The sequence below is a fragment of the Lolium perenne genome, chromosome 1 (assembly GCF_019359855.2).
Source record: "Lolium perenne isolate Kyuss_39 chromosome 1, Kyuss_2.0, whole genome shotgun sequence".
Classification (NCBI taxonomy): domain Eukaryota; kingdom Viridiplantae; phylum Streptophyta; class Magnoliopsida; order Poales; family Poaceae; genus Lolium; species Lolium perenne.
The window spans coordinates 74,911,287-74,935,694 of NC_067244.2; the positions used below are offsets into that span (position 1 = coordinate 74,911,287).

The following is a 24,408-nucleotide window of genomic DNA, read 5'->3' on the forward strand; positions in this document are numbered from 1 at the left end:
AATTATCTCAGTTATCACTTTTGGGTAGTCTTTTGCTTCCCATCTGAACTCTAAAATGGGTCCTTCATGCAGAATGGGGGAGCATTCAACTACTTGCATACCAAGGAATATGCAAACCACATAATCATTCATCTGAAAATATTCCAGACTTGTAGACGCAGCGGTATTATTCATTACTTTTCCGAATACTGCAATCCTAGTAAGTATTTTCCAAATCCTGCCTCAGATTCACTCCAACTCACCACACGCGCATAACATAGACATGACAAGAGCAGTACACATCTAAAATAAACCCTTCATCCCATCCTGAAACTCCTCGAGGTGCTTCTCCTCCACACACTGCGTCATAATCCAGGTTCCCTTTGTCTGTGTAGGTGGAGCACCAAGCAAGGCGACCGCCATGTAGTCTGTATAAGTGAACGGTATGATATGGCTGAGCACACCCCACCCGTAGTCTACCTCGAATAACCCGAGACTTGTCCAATCCGACACGGATAGCACATTGTGCTCGATCGTCAGTTGGTATGGATAGACCTTCACATCTCCTGCCGCCCACTTGGCAAACTACAGACTAGAGAGGGAGCCCTGCATGTGTGAGAAGGTGCCAGGTATTGGCGAAGAAGGAGAGAAGATCTTGTGCTTCCGGACTGCACTTGATGGCCCGAGTTCAAGCCTGCCAAACCTTTGCAATGGCGACATCCAAAGTTGAGCAGTGCTGGCCCATCGCTGTGAACTACTCCCTCCGTCCGTGAATAAGTATACATCTAAAAAATAGTAGACAATTTAGTTTTGTTTTATCTTTTATGAGTCTTCATTTTATTAATGGAATGAGATGAATGGTGATTGGTGGTTGAGGTGGAGAACAGAAATGAGGATTGGATGATGGAGTTGGAGAGTGATTACGAGGAGCTAATTCCATTAATTAACTGCATTGATACTGTAAATATACATCTTTTGGTTCAAACTATACACTTATTTGAGAACGGGGGAAGTACTCAGCCTTGACGTGAGCGATATTGTCCGAGCTCACATCTGTGGTGAAATGTTAAAAGCAGAAGGATTGGAATGATGGTGGCCCAGGAGGTAACTTGGGTGGGCTCGGTATTATGGCTGGAGCCCATATACAGAAGCCACCATAGGTATGTCCAAGCGTCGGGCTAAGTCGGATATTGCGTTGATGAATTGTGTTGCACCCAGCCTATGTGCAAGAGTGTGGACCGATACCAAGGCCGCAACAAATGGCGAATCCTATATGCCGCCTAGGTCGGAAACCTACCGCACGCCGCACACCCTGCGCGATATGGGCTGGCCCGGTTAGGCGATTTTTTCCTACTTCTTTCCTTTTTCGTTTTCTTTTCTATTTTTTCTGTTTTCTTTTTATGTGCTTCTGTTTCTTTTTTCTATTTTCTCGTTTTATTTTTTCTGTTCAAAAATAATTTTAGAAAATGTTCAAATTTGATTTTTTTGAAAACCTGTCAAATTAGAAAATGTTCAAATAGAAAAAATATTCAAGAAAAACGTTTAAATTTGAAAAAAATTCAAATTTCAAAAATATAAATCTAAAAGTTGTTCAAATATAAAATCGTTCAAATTCAAAATGTTCAGTTTTGAAAATATTCAGATTCAAAAATTGTTGAAATTCGAAAAATGTTCAGATTTGAAAATTGTTCAAATTTTGAAAAAGCTAAGATTTCAAAATTTGTTGAAATTTGAAAATTGTTCAAAACATTTAGATTCAAGAATTTCTTGAAATTTAAAAATTGTATGATTTCAAGTTTTGAGAAAGTTCATAAAAAAGGCGAATGTAAGAGCATCTCCACTCGTTGGCGCTCCCCATGCCCAAATCCGGCGAAATTTTCGTTCGGATTGGACGAAAATTTGGCCTGGGGAGCGCCGAAGTTCCAGTTGTCCCCCTGGCAGGAAACCCCCAACCTCGCCCATTTGACATATTTCAAACAAATTTGACATAAAATGTAACAAGTTCGGCGAACAAGAGTCAGAAAATTGCTGAAACAAAATCGGCGAAAATCAGTACAATATTTAACAAGTGCTGAAACAAATGAAGCACACAATTTCACAAGTTTTGAAATAAATTAAGACAGACTAGTTGGCGTCGGCGTCGGCGTTGGCGTGCCTCGGAGCGTCCATATGTGCTCCACCAGATCATCTTGGAGTTGTTGATGCATTGTCGAGTCTCGAATCTCCTGGCGCATAGCAATGAAGGTGGCCCAAGATGTCGGCACCTGGTGACTAGGCTGTACATGAGGACCCTCTCTCTCATATGGTGCTTCTTACTCAGCCAAAGGAACCAGATGTTTTCGCTCATTTTCAATAATCATGTTGTGTAAGCACACACAACATTTCATCACCTCCCACATCTGATCTTTGGACCAAGTCATAGCGGGGAACCGGACGACAGCAAATCTCTGCTGGAGGACACCAAATGCACGCTCGACGTCTTTTCGGCAAGCTTCTTGTTTCTTGACAAACTCGCAAAGTTTGGGGGTTCTAGGTTTCGAGATTGTCTTCACAAATGTTGCTCACTTTGGATAGATACCGTATGCAAGGTAGTATCCTTTGTTGTAGTGCCGACCATTGATCACATAGTTCACCGGGGGAGCATGACCCTCAACAAGCTTGGAAAAGATCAGGGAGCAGTTTAGGACGTTGATGTCATTGTTGGATCCAGACATACCAAAGAAAGAGTGCCAAATCCAGAGATCATGGGTAGCCACTGCTTCAAGTATCACAGTGCAGCCTTTTTTGTGACCCTTGTACATTCCCTGCCACGCAAACGGACAGTTCTTCCATTGCCAATGCATGCAGTCAATGCTTCCAAGCATCCCTGGAAAACCCCTAGCTTCATTTGTTGCAAGGATCCTCTGAGTGTCTTCGACAGTGGGTGATCTCAAGTAAAAGTCCCCGAACACTGCTATGACGGTCCTGCAGAACCGGTAGAAACAATCAAGGGTGGTGGACTCCGCCATCCAAAGATAGTCATCTGCACCATCACCGGGAGCTCCATATGCCAGCATCCTCATAGCCACTGTGCACTTCTGCAGTGACGAAAATCCAATCAAGCCAGTGCAATCCATCTTGCATCTGAAGTAGGGGTCAAAGTCTCGGATGGCATACACAATTTGCAGAAATAGCTTTCTGCTCATCCTGAAACGACGCCTGAAAACAGTCTCACCGTGCAATGGATTGTCGGCGAAGTAGTCGGCGTACGACATGCAGTAGCCCTCCATTCGCTGTCTCGGCTTGCACTTCCGGTGACCTGGTGCCGACCCACCACGTCGACCAGTTGCCACCCCGGCGTACATGCTTGATAAGCAACCGAGGATCATCATGTGCTCCTCGTCTTGGAAGGCGGCTGCCATCTCTTCTCGCATAAGCTCGACGAACATCTGCTCCTCCTCTTCGTCCGAGTCCATGACCGGCAAGGCAAATGGACGAACACCTGACGGGCGTGGTCGACGCAAGCCGAGCCGCGAACGACGAGGAGTAGGCTGTCGTCGGAAAACAGGCCGGCGGAGGAGCAGCCAGATAGGCCGTCGTCGAAAGACGGCGAAATATAGGCAGGTGGGGAAGGAGGGCCGGCGGAATCTGGGCAACAAGTCGGCGGGGTGGTGCCGGCGGCGAGAGAGATACGAGGGGTGGGGGAGATTTTGAGCAAGGTGGCGATGGGGTTCGTGTGTCAAGTCGCTGACAGATCGGGCCATTCCCCGCTTTTCACTCGTCTGGACTCCCCGATAGAACCCCGGGGGACTAGGGTTGGCGTGGGTTCGCCGGATGGATTTAGGCCCGAATCCGGACGAAATCGAGAAACCGGAGGGCGACTGGGCCGAATTACGCCGTCCGGATGGGAAAATCGTCGCTCGGGGGCCTCGTCGGGGAGACGGGACGAGTGGGGATGCTCTAACACTCTACTGGAAGGGGTTCGTCCATTATCCCTAAATGGGCCAAGCCCATTTCGTTGTGGGGTGTGCGGTAGCTGTCTGGTTGTAGGGTGTGCGGTGTATATCAACGCCCGCAACAAATCCTCTCTCCACGTGAATTCGGTCACAGCTCAAAAAGAAATACATGTACTCCTACAAGTTTAGAACAAAAAGATAGTATAAAACTACTGCATTGTTAGAACCGTGCAGCATGCATATATTAACAAATGTGGCTGCAAAGGATAGGAATCATGCAGTGTAAAAAACTTATGGTAATCCGTTTCAAAGAGGATAAAGTGGTATAGATTTGTGGTTAGAAACACCAAGCCTGGAAACAAGACCTCCATCATTGTAGATTTGTGGTAGATGAAGTGGTTGCATGGATTTTGAGTCAATGAAGAGACAAGTAGTAGGAAGGCAGTAGTAGCCTACCTAAACCATCGTGACGTGCTAGTGCTTCACTGCTTCAGTTGTTGGACATACGTGGTGGCTTGGTGCCGTCTAGATCCTGCTTTCTATCTTCTACTGCTACCGACGATGCGATGTGGTACAGTTCCACCTGGTTCTTCATATGTGTTACACTTCAACCACTTCGATATGTCTGCCTTTTGTTGCGATTCCGTGGGTATTCGCTTGTTGCAGGGCTTCATTCTTAGTTTCGTGTCAAAATCAAATTTCAGAGCTTTGTTATATAAGTTAGAGACAAACCATGCTTTACATGATGCTTCAGGAATCAACACTGTATTGCTAATCAATTAATCTCAGACCAGTATATTCGTCAGACACATTTCTACGCCAGTCTGTGTTACAGCTTTGCTAATCTGAAATAATTATAAATTTGAGCACGAGTTCATGAAATTAAAACGAATTACCAGCACTAGTCTAAGTGCACATTTATATCAACTGGTTTGGCATAAGGCAGATTAGACAACAATCACTTGGCATCTTTTCATGTTCAGGTCAATGTGAGACATGAACGAAACAGATCAGTGACGTGGGAGTAGAATTTGACACACAATTGCTCAGACCGGTGTTCTACCAAGAGGAAAAATATCCTCGAGCAGATGTCACCAACTTTTTTTCTGAACTCCGAGGTGGTGTATCTCTATTCTGTCTCTGGTCCATATCATTGGTCGCACTAGCCTAACAGACCTTCCAACAACGCACATACGCTACAATCGATCGCAGGCTGCACGTATACATGTCAGCTGAGTGCCAATAGTGAATAGGTAAACAGCTACTTGATTACCCTTGCGATGTTCGCACGGGATGTAGATAGCTAGCACTAGTTTGACACTGTCACTGGACATGCCCTACTAAATCCTATATTTTCATATAGGAGAGCAGATACAAGATCCATTTCCACCGACGCCTCCAAAACTGTGTTCAGCAACCAACAAAGGGTGGCTGCTTTGGGGAGGCAGCTCAGGGCCTCTTTCGTGTTCAAACTTCCATTGAATCAATGGAGGGAGGCGGGCTATGGGTGTGTTGGTAGTGGCGGGAGCAGGAAACGATTAGAGTGTGAGCATACCTCTAAAAAAATTAGTGCTCCTCAATTGTGATAAGAAAATAGTCAAATGAGTAATATATCTAGCCAATAAAATTCAAGTTAGGGGTAGAAAAAATCCCAAATTTTGGGTTGGGCCATGGCGCACCAAGGCCCTGCGTGTCAGTGAAAATGATTTCAGCAGATGTTTTAACCATATATTTGTTTGTTCAGAAAATATATATGCCACAACGACACCGCGTGCCTCTCGATTGGACGGGACGGCCGCTCACTTGAAGTCTATCCCACAAAGGAATAGCTCTCTCACTTGTGGTAGGCCTTTAAGGTGACCTCCAAACCCTCGTAAACTTTTCCCAAAGTAAATCCATAACCCGGAAGCTTCTGGGCAACCTTAGCACGTCTATGGTTTCCAAAGAACCCAAGAGTAACAAGCAACTTGGTGAACTCGAGGGGGAATCTCGATTTGGCTTGGTGAAAGTGTAGATCTGGATGTCCCCTTTTGTTTCCTCAAAGAGGTCTGAATTTGGGTGGAGGAATCAAGAGACCTCTAAGCTTTGGTGGTGCTCAACAATTGAGGAGAGAAGCTGAAGATGTTTTTTCGTGTGAGAAGGTAGTAAGTGATTGGGGAAGAAAGGGGTATATATGAAGGGAATATGTCTGAGAGACAATAATAAAGTGGTCATTATCTTATTCCATGTTTATAATAGATGTTTATTTATTATCCTAGAATTGTATTAACCGAAAATATTAATACATGTGTGTTTAATAAACAAGCAAGGGTTCCTAGTAAAGCGTCTCTTTTAACTAGCTCGTTGATTAAACCGATGATCAAGGTTTTCTGATCATGAACATTGGATGTTATTAATAACAGTGTCACGTCATTAGAAGAATGATGTGATGAACACACACCCAAGTAGGTATAGCATACGGTCAATTCATTAAGTTTTCATTGCTATATCAAACACATACGAAATATCTTTATTCCTTAGATCATGAGATCATGTCAATTACTAACACAGGAGGAGTACTTTGGTGAGATCAAACGTCGCCCGTAACAGGGTGGCTATAAAGGTTGATTTGGGTACTATGAAAGTGTTAGCTGAGGCTCATGGATCAAGAGTGAGATTTATCCATCCTGATGATGGAGAGATATACTTTGGGTCTTGTCGGTGATATCACATTAACACCGCTTGCAAGCATGTGACTAGGTCACATGAATGTCATATCATGGAACGAGTAAAGAGTACTTGTCGGTAACGGGATTGAACTAGGTATAGTTGATACCGATGATCAGATCCCGAACAATTAGACTATCGCAAGATAAAAGGAATTAGTTACAACGTTTATGGTTCATACAATCACAAGTTTCATCGCTGAATGAGTGGGAGTCATTACGGATCTCCAGACCCCGCTGATGATCATTGATCGGAGACGTGCCTCGATCATGTCCACATTATTCACGAATCGTAGGGTAGTACACTTAAGTCTCGTCGATGTTTTAAGTGGATACGGAACACCGGAGAAGAGGGTGGACAACGCACGAATCATTTTGAGGTGCCGGAATAGTTTCGGTATATCATAATTACTTGCAAGAGGAGAAATTGTTAATGTGTATTCGTCATTAATGAAGTGGTCATTGAATGGAGTACTCATTACTATGTAGTTGAAGTGCATTAAACCAAATGGATTAAAAGTGTTTTAATTGAAATTCTTTTGGAATTTTGAGTGGAGATTAAATGGGAGAAAGTGGATCTTCATTACATGTGAGTGGAGAGGCCACTACCATCAAGAGGGAAGAGGTGGGGGCACCTCCAAGGGGCGTCGGCCACCCCTTGAGTGTTGCCCCCCTCCCCACCCCCGCTCTCTATATAAGGAGGTGGTGGAGACCCCTTCAAGGTTGCTCATTCCCTTGCTCCTTTGGCAGATCACTCCCCCTCTTCCTACTAATCCACCCCACAAGCAATGGCTTAGGCGAAGCCTTGCTGAAATTGTTTCTCCACCAACACCACCACGTCGGAGTGATGTTGGAGTTTCCCGGTGGATCCTCTTCTTCCGCTGCCCCGCTCGAACGAGGGACGGAGGTCATCATCAAGACGTACGTGTGACCAAGTACGGAAGCGCTGGCCATCGTAGCGCTCGTCTTCCTCGCGATCTTGAGATCGGTAAGTGATCAACTACATCAATCATGAAAATCGTTCTCGTTAACGCTTTGTGTCTTCGAGGGTGAGTTCATCTCAACCACGGTTTTATCCGTTACTAGCACCTACTAGATTTGGTCTTGGTGTTTTGTTGTTGCAACGGTAGGAAATTTTTGTTTTCTATGGATTTCGGTATATCCAAATACTACTGTCATGCCATTTGCAAATACAGCTAATAATGTGCCTTGTGTAGTAAATATTGATACTTTTATTTCCAAGGCCTCAATTTAAAGATTTGAGAATTTCTTGGTGGAGTAGCCAGGGTTTATGACTGTATAAAGCAAGCTTGGACAGTTAATTCTTCCAAAACATATAGTTCTGCTATAATTGCTGGCAAATTTAAAGCTCTCAGATATGCACTCAAGCATTGGCACATGAATTTTCTCAGTTAAAGCTATGCATCCAAAATTGTAACAAAGCCATTTTGATTCTGGACAATTTGGAGGAGCAGAGTCCTCTTTTTGTTACATAATTTAATTTTAGAAAGATTGTTAAATTGCACTTGGAAAAGCAGCTGCAAATTGAATGTAATTATTGGAGGAAAAGATGCACTGCTAGGTGGATAAAAGTGGGTGAAGATAATACCAAAAATTTCATGCAATGGCTACTCAGATAAATAGAAGAAATACAATTTCTATGATCAAGGCAGAAGATGGTAGGCTAGTAAATGATCATGCTGAAATGGTAGGTTTGCTTTGGTCCAGCTATAGAGAAAGGATGGGGCATTCTGAGGGAATTAATATGCAGTTTAATCTGTCTTATCTGGTGACTAGGGTGCAGGGTTTGGAGGAAATCTCTCAACCTTTTCTGCAAGAGGAAATTGAATTAGTGCTTAAGCAAATGCCACCTGATAAATCTCCAGGCCCAGATGGCTTCACTGGTCTTTTTCTTAAGAAATGTTGGCCCATAATAAAGCAATATTTTCTCAAGCTCATAAATGATTTTCATGAGGGTACCTTACAATTGCAGAATATTAATGAGTCATACATTACTCTGGTTCCTAAAGTGCAGAGCCCTGAAAGTGTGAATTATTACAGGCCAATCTCCTTAACTAATGTTTGTCTAAAGTTTTTGACAAAGCTAGTGGAAAATAGATTTTAGCAGAGGATTCTTTCTTGTGTGCGTAAGAACCAATATGGGTTTATAAAAAGCAGAACCATATAGGATTGTGTGGCATGGACATTTGAATATCTTTTTCGGTGTCATGCCTCCAAGAAGCCTCTTGTGATTTTGAAGCCTGATTTTGCTAAAGCATTTGATACTATTGAGCATGAAGCTATTGTCCAATTCATGGACATATGGGTTTTGATGACAGAATTGTGAAATGGGTCAAGGATATCATTTCTTTTGGAACTTCCAAAAATTTGTTGAATGGAGTTCCAAGAAAGCAGTTTAGTTGCAAGAGAGGTGTTAGGCAGGGGGGACCCTTTATCACCAATCTTGCAATTGGTGGTAAGTGATGCACTCAGAGAAGGAAAGATTACTCTACCCATTGATGTAGGAGATCCTGATTTTCCTGTGGTACAGTATGCAGATGATACTCTCCTCATTCTTCCAGCTAAAATAGATCAAGTGATAGCTTTGAAGGAGATTTTGCATAAATTGTCTATTTATACTGGCCTAAAAGTTAATTACCACAAGTCCAGTATGGTTCCAATAAATGTGCAGGGAGATTTAGAACAATAACTTGTAGGATAACGTTGCATGTAAAACAAAAAATTTCCTACCGCGAACACGCAATCCAAGCCAAGATGCAATCTAGAAGACGGTAGCAACGAGGGGTTTATCGAGTCTCACCCTTGAAGAGATTCCAAAGCCTACAAGAGGAGGCTCTTGTTGCTGCGGTAGACGTTCACTTGCCGCTTGCAAAAGCGCGTAGAAGATCTTGATCACGATCGGTTCCGGCGCCACGAACGGGTAGCACCTCCGTACTCGGTCACACGTTCGGTTGTTGATGAAGACGACGTCCACCTCCCGTTCCAGCGGGCAGCGGAAGTAGTAGCTCCTCTTGAATCCGATAGCACGACGGCGTAGTGTCGGTGGCGGTGGAGAACTCCGGCGGAGCTTCGCTAAAGCACGCGGGAGCTATGGAGGAGAGGGGGGCGGCTAGGGTTTGGGAGGGGGTGGCCGGCCACTTCAAGGGGGGCGGCCAGCTTGTGGTCTTGGGGTGGTCGGCCCCCTCCCTTGGCCCCTCATTATATAGGTGGATCCCCAAGAGTTGGTCTCCAAGTCTTCGAATAAGACCCGAACCAAAAACCTTCCATATGGAGGGGAAACCTAGCCAAGCTAGGACTCCCACTAGAGGTGGGAGTTCCACCTCCCATATGGGGGGGTGGCCGGCCCCCTAAGGGGGAGTCCACTTGGGACTCCTCCCCCACTAGGGTTGGCCGGCCATGGAGGTGGAGTCCCATGTGGACTCCACCTTCCTTGGTGGTTTCTTCCGGACTTTTCTAGAACCTTCTAGAACCTTCCATAGAACCTTCCGCGACATTTTAATTCACATAAAATGACATCCTATATATGAATCTTATTCTCCGGACCATTTTGAAACTCCTCGTGATGTCCGGGATCTCATCCGGGACTCCGAACAAATATTCGAACTCCATTCCATATTCAAGTACTACCATTTCAACATCCAACTTTAAGTGTGTCACCCTACGGTTCGTGAACTATGCGGACATGGTTGAGTACTCACTCCGACCAATAACCAATAGCGGGATCTGGAGATCCATAATGGCTCCCACATATTCAACGATGACTTTAGTGATCGAATGAACCATTCACATACAATACCAATTCCCTTTGTCACGCGATATTTTACTTGTCCGAGGTTTGATCTTCGGTATCACTCTATACCTTGTTCAACCTCGTCTCCTGACAAGTACTCTTTACTCGTACCGTGGTATGTGGTCTCTTATGAACTCATTCATATGCTTGCAAGACATTAGACGACATTCCACCGAGAGGGCCCAGAGTATATCTATCCGTCATCGGGATGGACAAATCCCACTGTTGATCCATATGCCTCAACTCATACTTTCCGGATACTTAATCCCACCTTTATAGCCACCCATTTACGCAGTGGTGTTTGGTGTAATCAAAGTACCTTTCCGGTATAAGTGATTTACATGATCTCATGGTCATAAGGACTAGGTAACTATGTATCGAAAGCTTATAGCAAATAACTTAATGACGAGATCTTATGCTACGCTTAATTGGGTGTGTCCATTACATCATTCATATAATAACATAACCTTGTTATTAATAACATCCAATGTTCATGATTATGAAACTAATCATCCATTAATCAACAAGCTAGTTTAAGAGGCATACTAGGGACTTCTTGTTGTCTACATATCACACATGTACTAATGTTTCGGTTAATACAATTATAGCATGATATATAAACATTTATCATAAACATAAAGATATAAATAATAACCACTTTATTATTGCCTCTAGGGCATATCTCCTTCAGTCTCCCACTTGCACTAGAGTCAATAATCTAGATTACATTGTAATATACCTAACACCCATGGCATTCTGGTGTTGGTCATGCTTTGCCCTAGGGAGAGCTTTAGTCAACGGATCTGCTACATTCAGATCAGTGTGTACTTTGCAAATATTTACTTCTCCATCTTCGATGTACTCGCGAATCGAGTGGTAACGCAGCTTGATATGCTTCAGCCTCTTGTGTGACCTTGGCTCTTGTGCATTGGCGATGGCACCCATGTTATCACAGTAAATGATTAATGGGTCCAATGCACTAGGAACCACACCGAGCTCTACAATGAACCTCTTCATCCATACCGCTTCTGATGAAGCCTCTGAAGCCGCTATGTACTCTGATTCTGTTGAAGACTTCGCCACCGTGCAATCGCTTCGAGCTTGCCCAGCTTACTGCAGCACCATTCAATATAAACACGTACCAGACTGTGACTTAGAGTCATCAGGATCAGTGTTCAACCTTGCATCGGTGTAACCACTTACAACGAGCTCTTGGTCACCTCCATAACAAAGAAACATATCCTTAGTTCTTTTCAAGTACTTCAGGATATTCTTGACCGCTGTCCAGTGTTCCATTCCTGGATCACTTTGATATCTGCTAGTCAAACTAACAGCATGTGCTATATCTGGTCTAGTACATAGCATGGCATACATGATAGATCCTACTGCCGAGGCATAGGGGATTTTATTCATCCTTTCTCTTTCTTCTGCCGTAGCCGGTCCTTGAGTCTTACTCAAGACTTTGCCTGGTAACATAGGTAAGAACCCTTTCTTACTTTCGTCCATTCTAAACTTCTTTAGAATCTTGTCCAGATATGTACTCTGTGATAGCCCTATTAGGCGTCTTGATCTATCTCTATAAATCTTGATGCCTAATATATACGATGCTTCACCAAGGTCTTTCATTGAAAAACTATTATTCAAATAACCTTTAACAACTTTGCTTAATAGTTCTATATCATTCCCGATCAATAATATGTCATCTACATATAATATCAGGAATGCTACAGAGCTCCCACTCACTTTCTTGTAAATACAGGCCTCTCCATGACACTGTATAAACCCGAAGTCTTTGATCACCTTATCAAAGCGTCGGTTCCAACTTCTTGATGCTTGCTTCAGTCTATAGATTGAACGCTGAAGTTTGCATACTTTATCAGCATTTTTAGGATCGACAAAACCTTTGGGTTGTACCATATACAACTCTTCCTCAATGTCTCCATTAAGGAACGCCGTTTTGACATCCATCTGCCAAATCTCATAATCGAAAAATGCAGCTATTGCTAACAAAATCCTCACAGATTTTAGCTTCGCTACAGGTGAGAAAGTCTCATCGTAGTCAACTCCTTGAATTTGTCGGAAACCCTTTGCGACAAGTCGAGCTTTATAGACCGTAATATTACCATCTGCATCTGTTTTTCTCTTGAAGATCCATTTATTCTCGACAGCCTTTCGGCTATCAGGTAAGTCTACCAAAGTCCATACTTTGTTATCATACATGGATCCCATTTCGGATTTCATGGCTTCTTGCCATTTGTTGGAATCTAGGCTCATCATCGCTTCTTCATACGTCGAGGTCCTCATCATTGTTATCCACAATCATGACATTTAGACAAGGATCATACCAATCAGGAGTGGTACGTTCCCTTGTCGATCTGCGAGGTTCAGTAGTTTCCTCGTTCGAAGTTTCATGATCATTATCATTAGCTTCCTCTGTTGCCGGTGTAGGCGGTACTGGTACAACTTCCGGTACTGCGCTACTCTGATCAACGAGTATAGATTCATCAATCTCATCGAGTTCTACTTTTCTTCCAGTCACTTCTTTAGTGAGAAATTCTTTCTCAAGAAAAGTTCCGTTCTTAGCAACAAAGATTTTGCCTTCGGATTTGTGATAGAAAGTATACCCTATAGTTTCCTTAGGGTATCCTATGAAGACGCATTTCTCCGCTTTGGGTTCTAGCTTGTCCGGTTGTAACTTCTTTACATAGGCTTCGCAACCCCAAACTTTCAGGAACGATAGCTTAGGTTTCTTATTAAACCATAATTCATACGGTGTCGTTTCTACGGATTTTGATGGTGCTCTATTTAAAGTGAATGCGGCTGTCTCTAATGCATAACTCCAAAATGATAACGGCAAATCAGTAAGAGACATCATAGAACGAACCATATCTAAGAGAGTTCGATTACGACGTTCGGACACACCGTTTCGTTGAGGTGTTCCCGGCGGTGTCAATTGTGAAAGTATTCCGCATTTCTTTAAATGCATGCCAAACTCATAACTCAGATATTCACCTCCACGATCAGATCGTAGAAATTTGATCTTCTTGTTACGTTGATTTTCTACTTCACTTTGGAATTCCTTAAACTTCTCGAAAGTTTCGGATTTATGTTTCATGAAATAGATATACCCATATCTACTCAGATCATCTGTGAAGGTTAGAACATAACGATAACCACCACGCGATGCTACGCTCATTGGTCCACATACATCGGTATGTATGATTTCCAATAAGTCAGTAGCTCGCTCCATCATACCAGAAAATGGAGTCTTTGTCATTTTTCCCATTAGACATGCTTCGCATCTATCAAGTGACTCAAAGTCAAGTGATTCAAGTAATCCATCAGTATGGAGTTTCTTCATGCGTTTCACTCCAATATGACCAAGACGACAGTGCCACATATAAGTAGAATTATCATTTAATTTAATTCGCTTAGCATCAATGTTATGTATATGCGTATCACTACTATCGAGATCTAACAGAAATAAGCTATTCTTTTGTGGTGCTCGACCATAAAAGATATTATTCATAAAAATAGAACAACCATCATTCTCAGACTTGAATGAATAACCGTCTTGCATTAAACAAGATCCAGATATAATGTTCATGCTCAACGCGGGTACAAAATAACAATTATTTAGGCTTAAAACTAATCCCGAAGGTAGATGTAGAGGAAGTGTGCCGACAGCGATCACATCGACTTTGGATCCATTTCCAACGCGCATCGTCACTTCATCTTTCAGTAGTCTTCGTTTATTCTTTAGTTCCTGTTTCGAGTTACAGATATGAGCAACCGAACCAGTATCAAATACCCAGGTACTAGAACGAGAACCAGTGAGATAAACATCTATAACATGTATATCAGATATACCTTCTTTCTTCTTCTTGACAAGGCCGCTCTTCAGATCAGCCAGATACTTGGAGCAATTACGCTTCCAGTCTCCCTTCTCCTTGCAGTAATAGCACTCAGCATCAGGCTTAGGGACGTTCTTAGGTTTCATAGGAGAGGTGGCAGCTTTCTTGCCACCCTTCTTGAATTTTCCCTTAGACTTGCCCTGTTTCTTGAAACTGGTGGTCTTGTTGACCATCAACACTTGGTGCTCTTTCTTGATCTCAATCTCAGCAGCTTTTAGCATGCCAAAGAGTTCAGGTAACTCCTTGTTCATGTTCTGCATATTGTAGTTCATCACAAAGTTCTTGTAACTTGGTGGCAGTGATTGAAGGACACGATTAATCCCCAGTCTGGTAGGAATCACTATTCCCAAGTCACTGAGTTTCTTCGCATGTCCGGTCATGGCGAGCATGTGCTCACTAACGGAGCTGCCTTCTTCCATCATGCAGCTGAAGAATTGTTTCGATGCTTCATAGCATTCCACGGCCGAATGAGTCTCAAAAATAGCTTTCAGCTCTTTCATCAACTCATGAGGATCGTGGTGCTCAAAACGTTTTTGAAGATCGGATTCCAGACTGCACAGGATGGCACACCGAACTTGAGAGTACCGAATTTTCCGAGTCTCGTAAACAGCTTTTACTTCATCGGTTTCAGTTTCTGCAGGAGGGTCACCTAGCGGTGCATCAAGCACATATTGCAGATTTCCGCCAGAGAGGAAGATCCTCACATGACGGAACCAGTCGGTGAAGTTGCTACCGTTTCTCTTAAGTTTCTCTTTCTCTAGGAACTGATTAAAATTGATTGGGGACGCCATCTCTACAACATATATTTGCAAAAGTTTAGACTAAGTTTATGACAAATTGAGTTCAAATTTTAATTCAACATAATTAAAAAATCTAGGTGAACTCCCACTCAAAACAATATCCCTCGCATTGTCTTAGTGATCACACGAACCAAATCCACCGCACCTATGTCCGATCATCACGAGACAAGGTGTGATTTCAATGGCGAACATTCAAAGTGTTCATCATATCAACCATATGATTCATGCTCTACCTTTCGGTATCACGTGTTCCGAGACCATGTCTGCACATGCTAGGCTCGTCAAGGCCACCTTAGTATCCGCATGTGCAAAACTGTCTTGCACCCGTTGTATGCACTTGTTGATTCTATCACACCCGATCATCACGAGATGCTTCGAAACGACAAGTCTTGGCAACGGTGCTACTAAGGATGAACACTTTATTATCTTGAGATTTTAGTGAGGGATCATCTTATAATGCTACCGTCGCGATCTAAGCAAAATAAGATGCATAAAAGGATTAACATCACATGCAGTTCATATGTGATATGATATGGCCCTTTTGTCTTTGCGCCTTTGATCTTCATCTCCAAAGCACGGACATGATCTCCATCATCTTCGGGCATGATCTCCATCATCGTCGGCGTAGCGTCAAGGTCAATGGCGCCGTCTTCATGATTGTCCTCCATGTAGCAACTATTACAACTACTTTGAAATACTACTCAACATGAAATTTAAAGACAACCATAAGGCTCCTGCCGGTTGCCACAATACAATAATGATCATCTCATACATATTCATCATCACATTATGGCCATATCACATCACCAAACCCTGCAAAAACAAGTTAGACGTCTCTAATTTGGTTTGCATATTTTACGTGGTTTAGGATTTTCGAGAGAGATCTAATCTACCTACGAACATGAACCACAACGTTGATACTAATGTTTTCAATAGAAGAGTAAATTGAATCTTCACTATAGTAGGAGAGACAGACACCCGCAAAGCCTCTTATGCAATACAAGTTGCATGTCGAACGAGGAACAAGTCTCATGAACGCGGTCATGTAAAGTTAGTCCGAGCCGCTTCATCCCACTATGCCACAAAGATGCAAAGTACTCAAACTAAAGATAACAAGAGCATCAACGCCGACAAAACCATTGTGTTCTACTTGTGCAACCATCTATGCATAGACATGGCTCTGATACCACTGTAGGATAACGTTGCATGTAAAACAAAAATTTTCCTACCGCGAACACGCAATCCAAGCCAAGATGCAATCTAGAAGACGGTAGCAACGAGGGGTTTATCGAGTCTCACCCTTGAAGAGATTCCAAAGCCTACAAGAGGAGGCTCTTGTTGCTGCGGTAGACGTTCACTTGCCGCTTGCAAAAGCGCGTAGAAGATCTTGATCACGATCGGTTCCGGCGCCACGAACGGGCAGCACCTCCGTACTCGGTCACACGTTCGGTTGTTGATGAAGACGACGTCCACCTCCCGTTCCAGCGGGCAGCGGAAGTAGTAGCTCCTCTTGAATCCGACAGCACGACGGCGTGGTGTCGGTGGTGGTGGAGAACTCCGGCGGAGCTTCGCTAAAGCACGCGGGAGCTATGGAGGAGAGGGGGGCGGCTAGGGTTTGGGAGGGGGTGGCCGGCCACTTCAAGGGGGGCGGCCAGCTTGTGGTCTTGGGGTGGTCGGCCCCCTCCCTTGGCCCCTCATTATATAGGTGGATCCCCAAGAGTTGGTCTCCAAGTCTTCGAATAAGACCCGAACCAAAAACCTTCCATATGGAGGGGAAACCTAGCCAAGCTAGGACTCCCACTAGAGGTGGGAGTTCCACCTCCCATATGGGGGGGTGGCCGGCCCCCTAAGGGGGAGTCCACTTGGGACTCCTCCCCCACTAGGGTTGGCCGGCCATGGAGGTGGAGTCCCATGTGGACTCCACCTTCCTTGGTGGTTTCTTCCGGACTTTTCTAGAACCTTCTAGAACCTTCCATAGAACCTTCCGCGACATTTTAATTCACATAAAATGACATCCTATATATGAATCTTATTCTCCGGACCATTCCGAAACTCCTCGTGATGTCCGGGATCTCATCCGGGACTCCGAACAAATATTCGAACTCCATTCCATATTCAAGTACTACCATTTCAACATCCAACTTTAAGTGTGTCACCCTACGGTTCGTGAACTATGCGGACATGGTTGAGTACTCACTCCGACCAATAACCAATAGCGGGATCACGGAGATCCATAATGGCTCCCACATATTCAACGATGACTTTAGTGATCGAATGAACCATTCACATACAATACCAATTCCCTTTGTCACGCGATATTTTACTTGTCCGAGGTTTGATCTTCGGTATCACTCTATACCTTGTTCAACCTCGTCTCCTGACAAGTACTCTTTACTCGTACCGTGGTATGTGGTCTCTTATGAACTCATTCATATGCTTGCAAGACATTAGACGACATTCCACTGAGAGGGCCCAGAGTATATCTATCCGTCATCGGGATGGACAAATCCCACTGTTGATCCATATGCCTCAACTCATACTTTCCGGATACTTAATCCCACCTTTATAGCCACTCATTTACGCAGTGGTGTTTGGTGTAATCAAAGTACCTTTCCGGTATAAGTGATTTACATGATCTCATGGTCATAAGGACTAGGTAACTATGTATCGAAAGCTTATAGCAAATAACTTAATGACGAGATCTTATGCTACGCTTAATTGGGTGTGTCCATTACATCATTCATATAATGACATAACCTTGTTATTAATAACATCCAATGTTCATGATTATGAAACTAATCATCCATTAATCAACAAGCTAGTTTAAGAGGCATACTAGGGACTTCTTGTTGTCTACATATCACACATGTACTAATGTTTCGGTTAATACAATTATAGCATGATATATAAACATTTATCATAAACATAAAGATATAAATAATAACCACTTTATTATTGCCTCTAGGGCATATCTCCTTCATAACTTGCTACTGAATTTGGTTGCCAGATGGCAGCCCTTCCTTTCACTTATCTAGGATTGTCATTAGAAACTGCTAGACCAAAGATTCAACACTTGACTCCCATTGTCACCGGATTGGAAAGAAAACTTACAAGCATCTCTAGTTTCTTGTCTCAGGGGGTAATGTTGCAACTGGAGGATTCTGCTTTGTCCTCCATGTCTAGTTTTTTCTTATGCTCAATTCAAATTCCTCTAGGCATTTTGAATCATTTGAATTGAATTCTTAGACAATGTCTATGGAAAGACAATATTGATACCCCTAAGCACTCCGTTGATGCATGGGATATGTTGTGCAAACCCAGGCATAAGGGTGGAGTTGGTATTGTTCACTTTCAGAAGCATAAGGAGGCACTTTTGCTGAAATATTTGGAGAAAATTATATAATAAGACTCATACTCCATGGGTCAAGCTTATTTGGAGAACTTACTATCATCATCCGGTTCCACAGGCTGAGAATTTATGTGGTTCATTTTGGTGGCATCTTGATAAATATAGACAGGTAGGCACTGTTTTGCTAGGAAAGGGAAATACTTTCATGTTTTGGTTGGACTGCTGGAAGTTTGAGAATCCTACTACTCCTTTGCATGAGAGGTACACATTTTTTTCATATGTTATTGATGACAAGCTCACTACTTGTAGGTTTATGGTGCTAATGATATTACTCAGCTTTTTCATCTTCCTTTATCTGCTCAAGCCTATGAGAAATTACAGGATCTTACAACCAACATGACGCGTAATCCCTTATCTGTTGGAAATGATTCATGGGTTTATTCTTAGGGAAGCTCCTATGCTGCCTCAAAGTATTATCAGCATATCCATGCACATATTCAGGTAACTGGGGTGTATAGATGGATTTGGAAATCAAGCTGCATAATGACACACAAGTTATTTGCATGGCCTTTGCTTAGTGATCGGCTGAATACAAGAGACATGTTGAAGCGTAGACACTGGAATGTCATAGAGGAAACTCATTGTGTGTTGTGCTTTACTAGAGATTATGAAGATAGAATGCATCTTTTTTTAGTGTAATTTCATCCAGAGAGTTTGGACATATTTGCATATTGATTGGATGCAGGGGAAAGATATTCAGTCAGCACCTTTGAGGGCTCGTGTGGGTTCTGCTAAACCTTTTTTCATGGAGGTGGTCATTCTAGCCTGCTCGAACATATGGAAACAGAGAAATGAGAAGATTTTCCAATATCAAAGACCTTCTTTTCATGGATGGAAAAGGGATTTTATTCATGATATATCCATGCTTGTGCATAGGATTAAGAGGAAGCATCTGGATGAGCTTGTTGCCTGGATAAGCAGTCTACATTGACCTAGTTTTTTTATCTAGTTTTGTACAGTTAGTTTGCTTTCTTTTTGTTTTGCTTTTTGTAAATATCTTTAAAAAGTTATTAATAAATCATTGTGGGGTTTTTTCCCCACAGTTTCATGGTCAAAAAAAATAAAGGTCCATGAAAGAATAGCCTTTTGGGCGAAATTTGTGAAACCCGTAATGGGTTCAGAATTCCGATCGGTCTAGAATGCTCCGAGTCAATTCCGAAATTTTGAGCCCTAATTAAGACCCACGACCGACCGGATTGAAGGCGAGCGGCAGGGTGATGCGAAGCGCTGGGAAGAGAGAGAGAGAGAGAGAGAGAGAGAGAGAGAGAGAGAGAGAGAGAGAGAGAGAGAGAGAGAGAGAGAGAGAGAGAGAGAGAGAGGAAATGCGGCGAGAGAGGCTTGGCTACCGACTTATGGACAAGGGGGGTGGGGTGTCGGTGGAGTTTCTAGAGAACGGTGATTATCTCATGGGTAGAGATGCAAGTGGCCAAGATAAGCGTACACTCTAACCTCTTTGGTTAAAAAATTTAACTAACATTTGACGTCATTATTTCAGTTCACTTTTTTGCACCAAAGAGTGTAAAGGGTACTCTAATATTGCCTCATTTGCATCTATACTCATGGGGCACGAGACATCATGTGTAGTGTGGACATGTTTGGTAGTTTAGCATGTTCCTCACATGCCCGTTGGGAACAAAAAAATGGTTATTTGGATTTCCGGAAGTCTCATTCCGGGACAGGCCCGGGAGGAACGCCTGAATCGGCAGTTTCTCTAGGGCCAGGCATGAGTGCGACAAAAATCGACAAAGTCGTGCGTGTGGGAGCTCTGCGCGAGATGGCCAGAGAAGGCGAATTTACGGCGGTGTTGTGTGGCCAAGCAGGGGGGTCACTTCCCCGCTTTCGGTTACCACCTCCATTAGCTCCCACCTGAAATCCCCATTTCCCCCTTTCGACACCGGCAGCGGTGACGTAGATCTATCACTCCCGTATATTCCTTGCAGTCTCGCACCATACCCTCGTTGTCCCCTGGAAAAGGAGCGTCCTCTTCATCACCTTGTCCAGTGAAGACAGAGGTTGATCTCCTTATTCTTCGACTCTAGCTCCTCTCCATCGGATAGAGAGGCGGAGGTAAATGACACTTTTGGTCTACTGCTGGCCTAGTGGTACATACATTTACCTAGAAGTTTGTACGGTTACTTTGGATGTTCCTAATCGTAGATCATTTTGATTATGACGACCACACCCAGCTTCTGCATCACGTCGTAGCACTCATCATTGTTATTTAGGCGTGGATCCTGCTGCTGCACAAGAGAGCAGTCGGGAGTGTTGCGTTTCCTCGTCTCACCTACGGTCCAGTGTTACCACGAGATCATAAAAGGATGGAAAACCTGGACTACATCTACAACTGCAACGATGTAGAGACTAGCCAGATGCATCAGATCAGAAAAGCTCATTTCTATGCACTTGTCAAAACGTCCAAGGAGAGAGTACTGCTTCAACATAGCATCCACACCTCCATGGAAGAGAAAGTAGCCATGTTCCTTCATGTTGTGGGTCGCAACCAGAGGTTAAGAGTGATCCATAGCTCATTCCGGTGATCAATGGAGATTATTTATCGCTACTTCTAGCAGGTGTTGTTTGCAGTTGGAGAGCTAAGATGCGAAATGATCAAGCCTCCATCCAAGAACAAGCCTCGCAAGTTCGAGAACAGCTACAGATGGTGGCCATATTTCAGGTTGAGCACTTATTATGTACATTCATTTCATCATACAAGTGTTATGGTCAGAAACATGGCTAACTCTTCTTCGCTTCTTAATATTGTATTGGGGCTATCAGTGAAACTCGTGTGACACCAAGGGTGCCCAAAGAACGTTCTTCAACATTCAAAGGAAGGAAGCACTAAACCAGCTGGAATGTGCTAGCAGTTGTGGATTTTGACCTGAAGTTCATCTACGTGCTAGCTCGTTGGGAAGGTTCTACTCATGATGCAAGCATCCTAGATGTAAGGGTACATTGCCCCTATGTGTGGTTTTGGTAATTAATGACAACCCCTATGGACTAATGTTTTCATTGAGTTTATATGAAGGAATATTCCATAGGTACTTCTTGTATTCCATGTGTTGGATTCAAGTATGGATGCCATGAAGATAAAGATACACCTTGTGTATTGGCATCAAGATCATCGATTTAAAGATACATATGTGATATGATCAAGAAGAAGAAATGAAGATGGAGTTCTTATATGGAACTCAATATTAGCCATGCTCTATCTTAAGTGAGTATGAGAAGATACAAGGTTGAGTTGGGCAAGTTCAAGATGAGCATCTCAAGTGGATCACATGCTTGAAGCTTGTCGTCCATTTGGTGATAATGGACATGTGAAGATGTGCATCAATGGAGCTCTCCCATCATAGTGTATGGGGGAGCATTTGTGAGTCTTCACGAAGCAACATTGATCAAGTGAGGCATTCCAGCTTGAGTGAAGCTTGAAGAGTTATCATCAAGATCAAGCGGGATGCGCAAGGCAAAGGTATGGCCTTGCTAGGTTTTCCTTTTACCGGTCTCAAGGTGGATGTTGGGAGACCGGATTATAGGATAGATAGCCGCACTATTAAGAGGGGCTTTCGGTTGAGTAACTTGATCATATCGTCTTAGGGAGCTCAATCCTTTGCATACTTTGCATATCCTTATTGCTTCTTGGTGTTTCTCTGTGTGAGGTTCTTGATCTTGTTGCTAGCTTTACAACAAGCCCAAGTTCATCGAAAACGGAATCCGCATGCATCTTCTATTGCGTTTTCGAGTTTGGACGTCTTCACCGTTTCTTGACGGTGGGAGAATCCCTCTCTAAAATCATCTAAAAATGTTCTGTGAGGAGTCTCCATATTTCCGGTTTTTGTTGGGGTTCTATTCGTCGTTATCTTTCAAACAAAATTGGTTTCACTCGAATCGGAGTTCGGGAGCATTCGTTATTAAAGAAAAAGGAAAAGGAGAAAAATATAAAAGGAAAAAGAAAAAGAAAGGGCCAGCCGACCGACCGGCCTGACCGGACCGGCCACCGGCCCACCCGGTCTGCGCCGGACCTGGCGCTGGTGCCTTCCGGGCCGGATCCAGTGGCCTTGGGCCCGTGACCGGCCGCAGGCCCGGTCCGTCGACCGGCCCACCCGGCGCTCCTCCCGGCCCCGTCGGCTGCCACGCTGGGCCGCCTTCGCCCCGCGCAGCCCACACGCCCGCGGGCCCCTCGCCTAACTGCCGCTCAGCGGCTCGCCCCGCCTGGGCTTGTTTCCTCCGCGCGGCCCAGCTGCCCCGCCCGGCTGGCAGGCCGGCCCGACCGGACAGGTCACTGGCCGTTCTTCCCATTCTCTCTCCTCCATTGTTGCATTTTGAAGAACTTGCTCTCCCCTTGGATTCCTTCAACCTTTCTTGCTCATTCTTGAGGATTCGAGAGAGGAGATCTAGATCTACACTTCCACCGATCCATTTCTTCTCTAAGTGAGGGAAACTCTTGGGATCTAGATCTTGAAGTCTTTGGTTGACTTTCCCCCTTGTTCTTCCTCTCCAATATCATCCTAGCATTTGTTGCTTTGGTGGGATTAGAGTGTGAAGGAATTGAACACCTCCGGTGTTCTTGCTTTGCATCATTGCATAGTGTTGAGCTCTCCACCACGATTTGTTCGAGAGAGAGACCGTGAGCTTGTTACTCTTGGAGGGTGACCTCCTAGTTGGCTTGGTTGGTGTCCCGGTGATCTCTTCGTGGAAGATTGTGAAGGGGCCTGGGCTTCTCCTTCGTGGAGCTTGTGAAGTGGTTGTGGAGCTTGCCATCTCCGGAGCGGAGGAAAAGCTAACCATAAGGAAAGGGCCATTATCCTTCGTGGGTGTGGTTCGGAGAATAGGGTGAGCCTTCGTGGCGCGGGGAATCCTTCGTGGGACCTCCACTCCTCCAAACGTGACGTACCTTCTTGCAAAGGAAGGGAACACGGGAATACATCCTCGTCTCCGCGTGCCTCGGTTATTTCTATACCCGAGCTCTCTTTCCTTGTGATAGCCATCGTGCTTGAAGTACATATATCTTGCTATCACTTGTGCCACATATATCTTGTGCCTATCTTGCTTAGCTCTAGTTGTTATTGCTACACTTAGTTGAGCTTAGCATATTTAGGGTTTGTGCTTGTAAACTAAACGATAGTTTAATTCCGCATTATTACAAGACAAATCCGTAAGAGTTTTTAATTGCCTATTCACCCCCCCTCTAGGCGACATCTCGATCTTTCACTAGATGACAGCCTGCCTGGGCCTGATGGGTTGAAGATCCATGTCGGTAAGTTCTACCTAGGGGTGCTAGATATGCATGACAGCTTGAAATAATAGCCCTCTTCGGGAAACAGGGCACCATCTCAACAAGTTTAGTGCAAGGAACAGGCTCCATAATGCCAAAGAGTTGTTTAATCTGAGACACTCAAGCCTTAGATTCACCATTGAGGAGACTTTACTCCTTTGAAGGAAAGGTTTAAGGTCCTTCATCATAAACCCTTCCACACTTACGAGGTTCAAGTCAAGCTGGTAATTGCTTGCTGCATTATTCACAACTAGCTCTTAGCTTGGCTCAAAGATGAATACTTCCCGAAAATTGTTGTGCCTGATAAAGTTGAGATCGGCCATGGTGTCGAGCAAGGCGACAATGAAGAACATGTTTGGCCCTTGGCCAGAAACCATTCCACATTTACGAGGCTCATATGACTACTTTGCAGAAATTGTTGCGTCTGATGAAGTTGAGACCAGCCATGGCGTCGAGCAAGGCGACAATGAAGCCTGGAAGAATGAGAGGCTCGAGTGAGCAAATGCGATGAGGCACCCCTATGATGCCCCCCCCCCCCCCTCCTTTGTTGAACTCCCTTATGATTACCGTCATACTCCGCCAT

General features: G+C 43.9%; 1 pseudogene; it reads right to left on the reverse strand.

The window, feature by feature from the left end:
• Nucleotides 1-282: 282 nt before the first annotated feature.
• Nucleotides 283-24,408, reverse strand: LOC127331409 (acyl transferase 5-like; annotated as a pseudogene).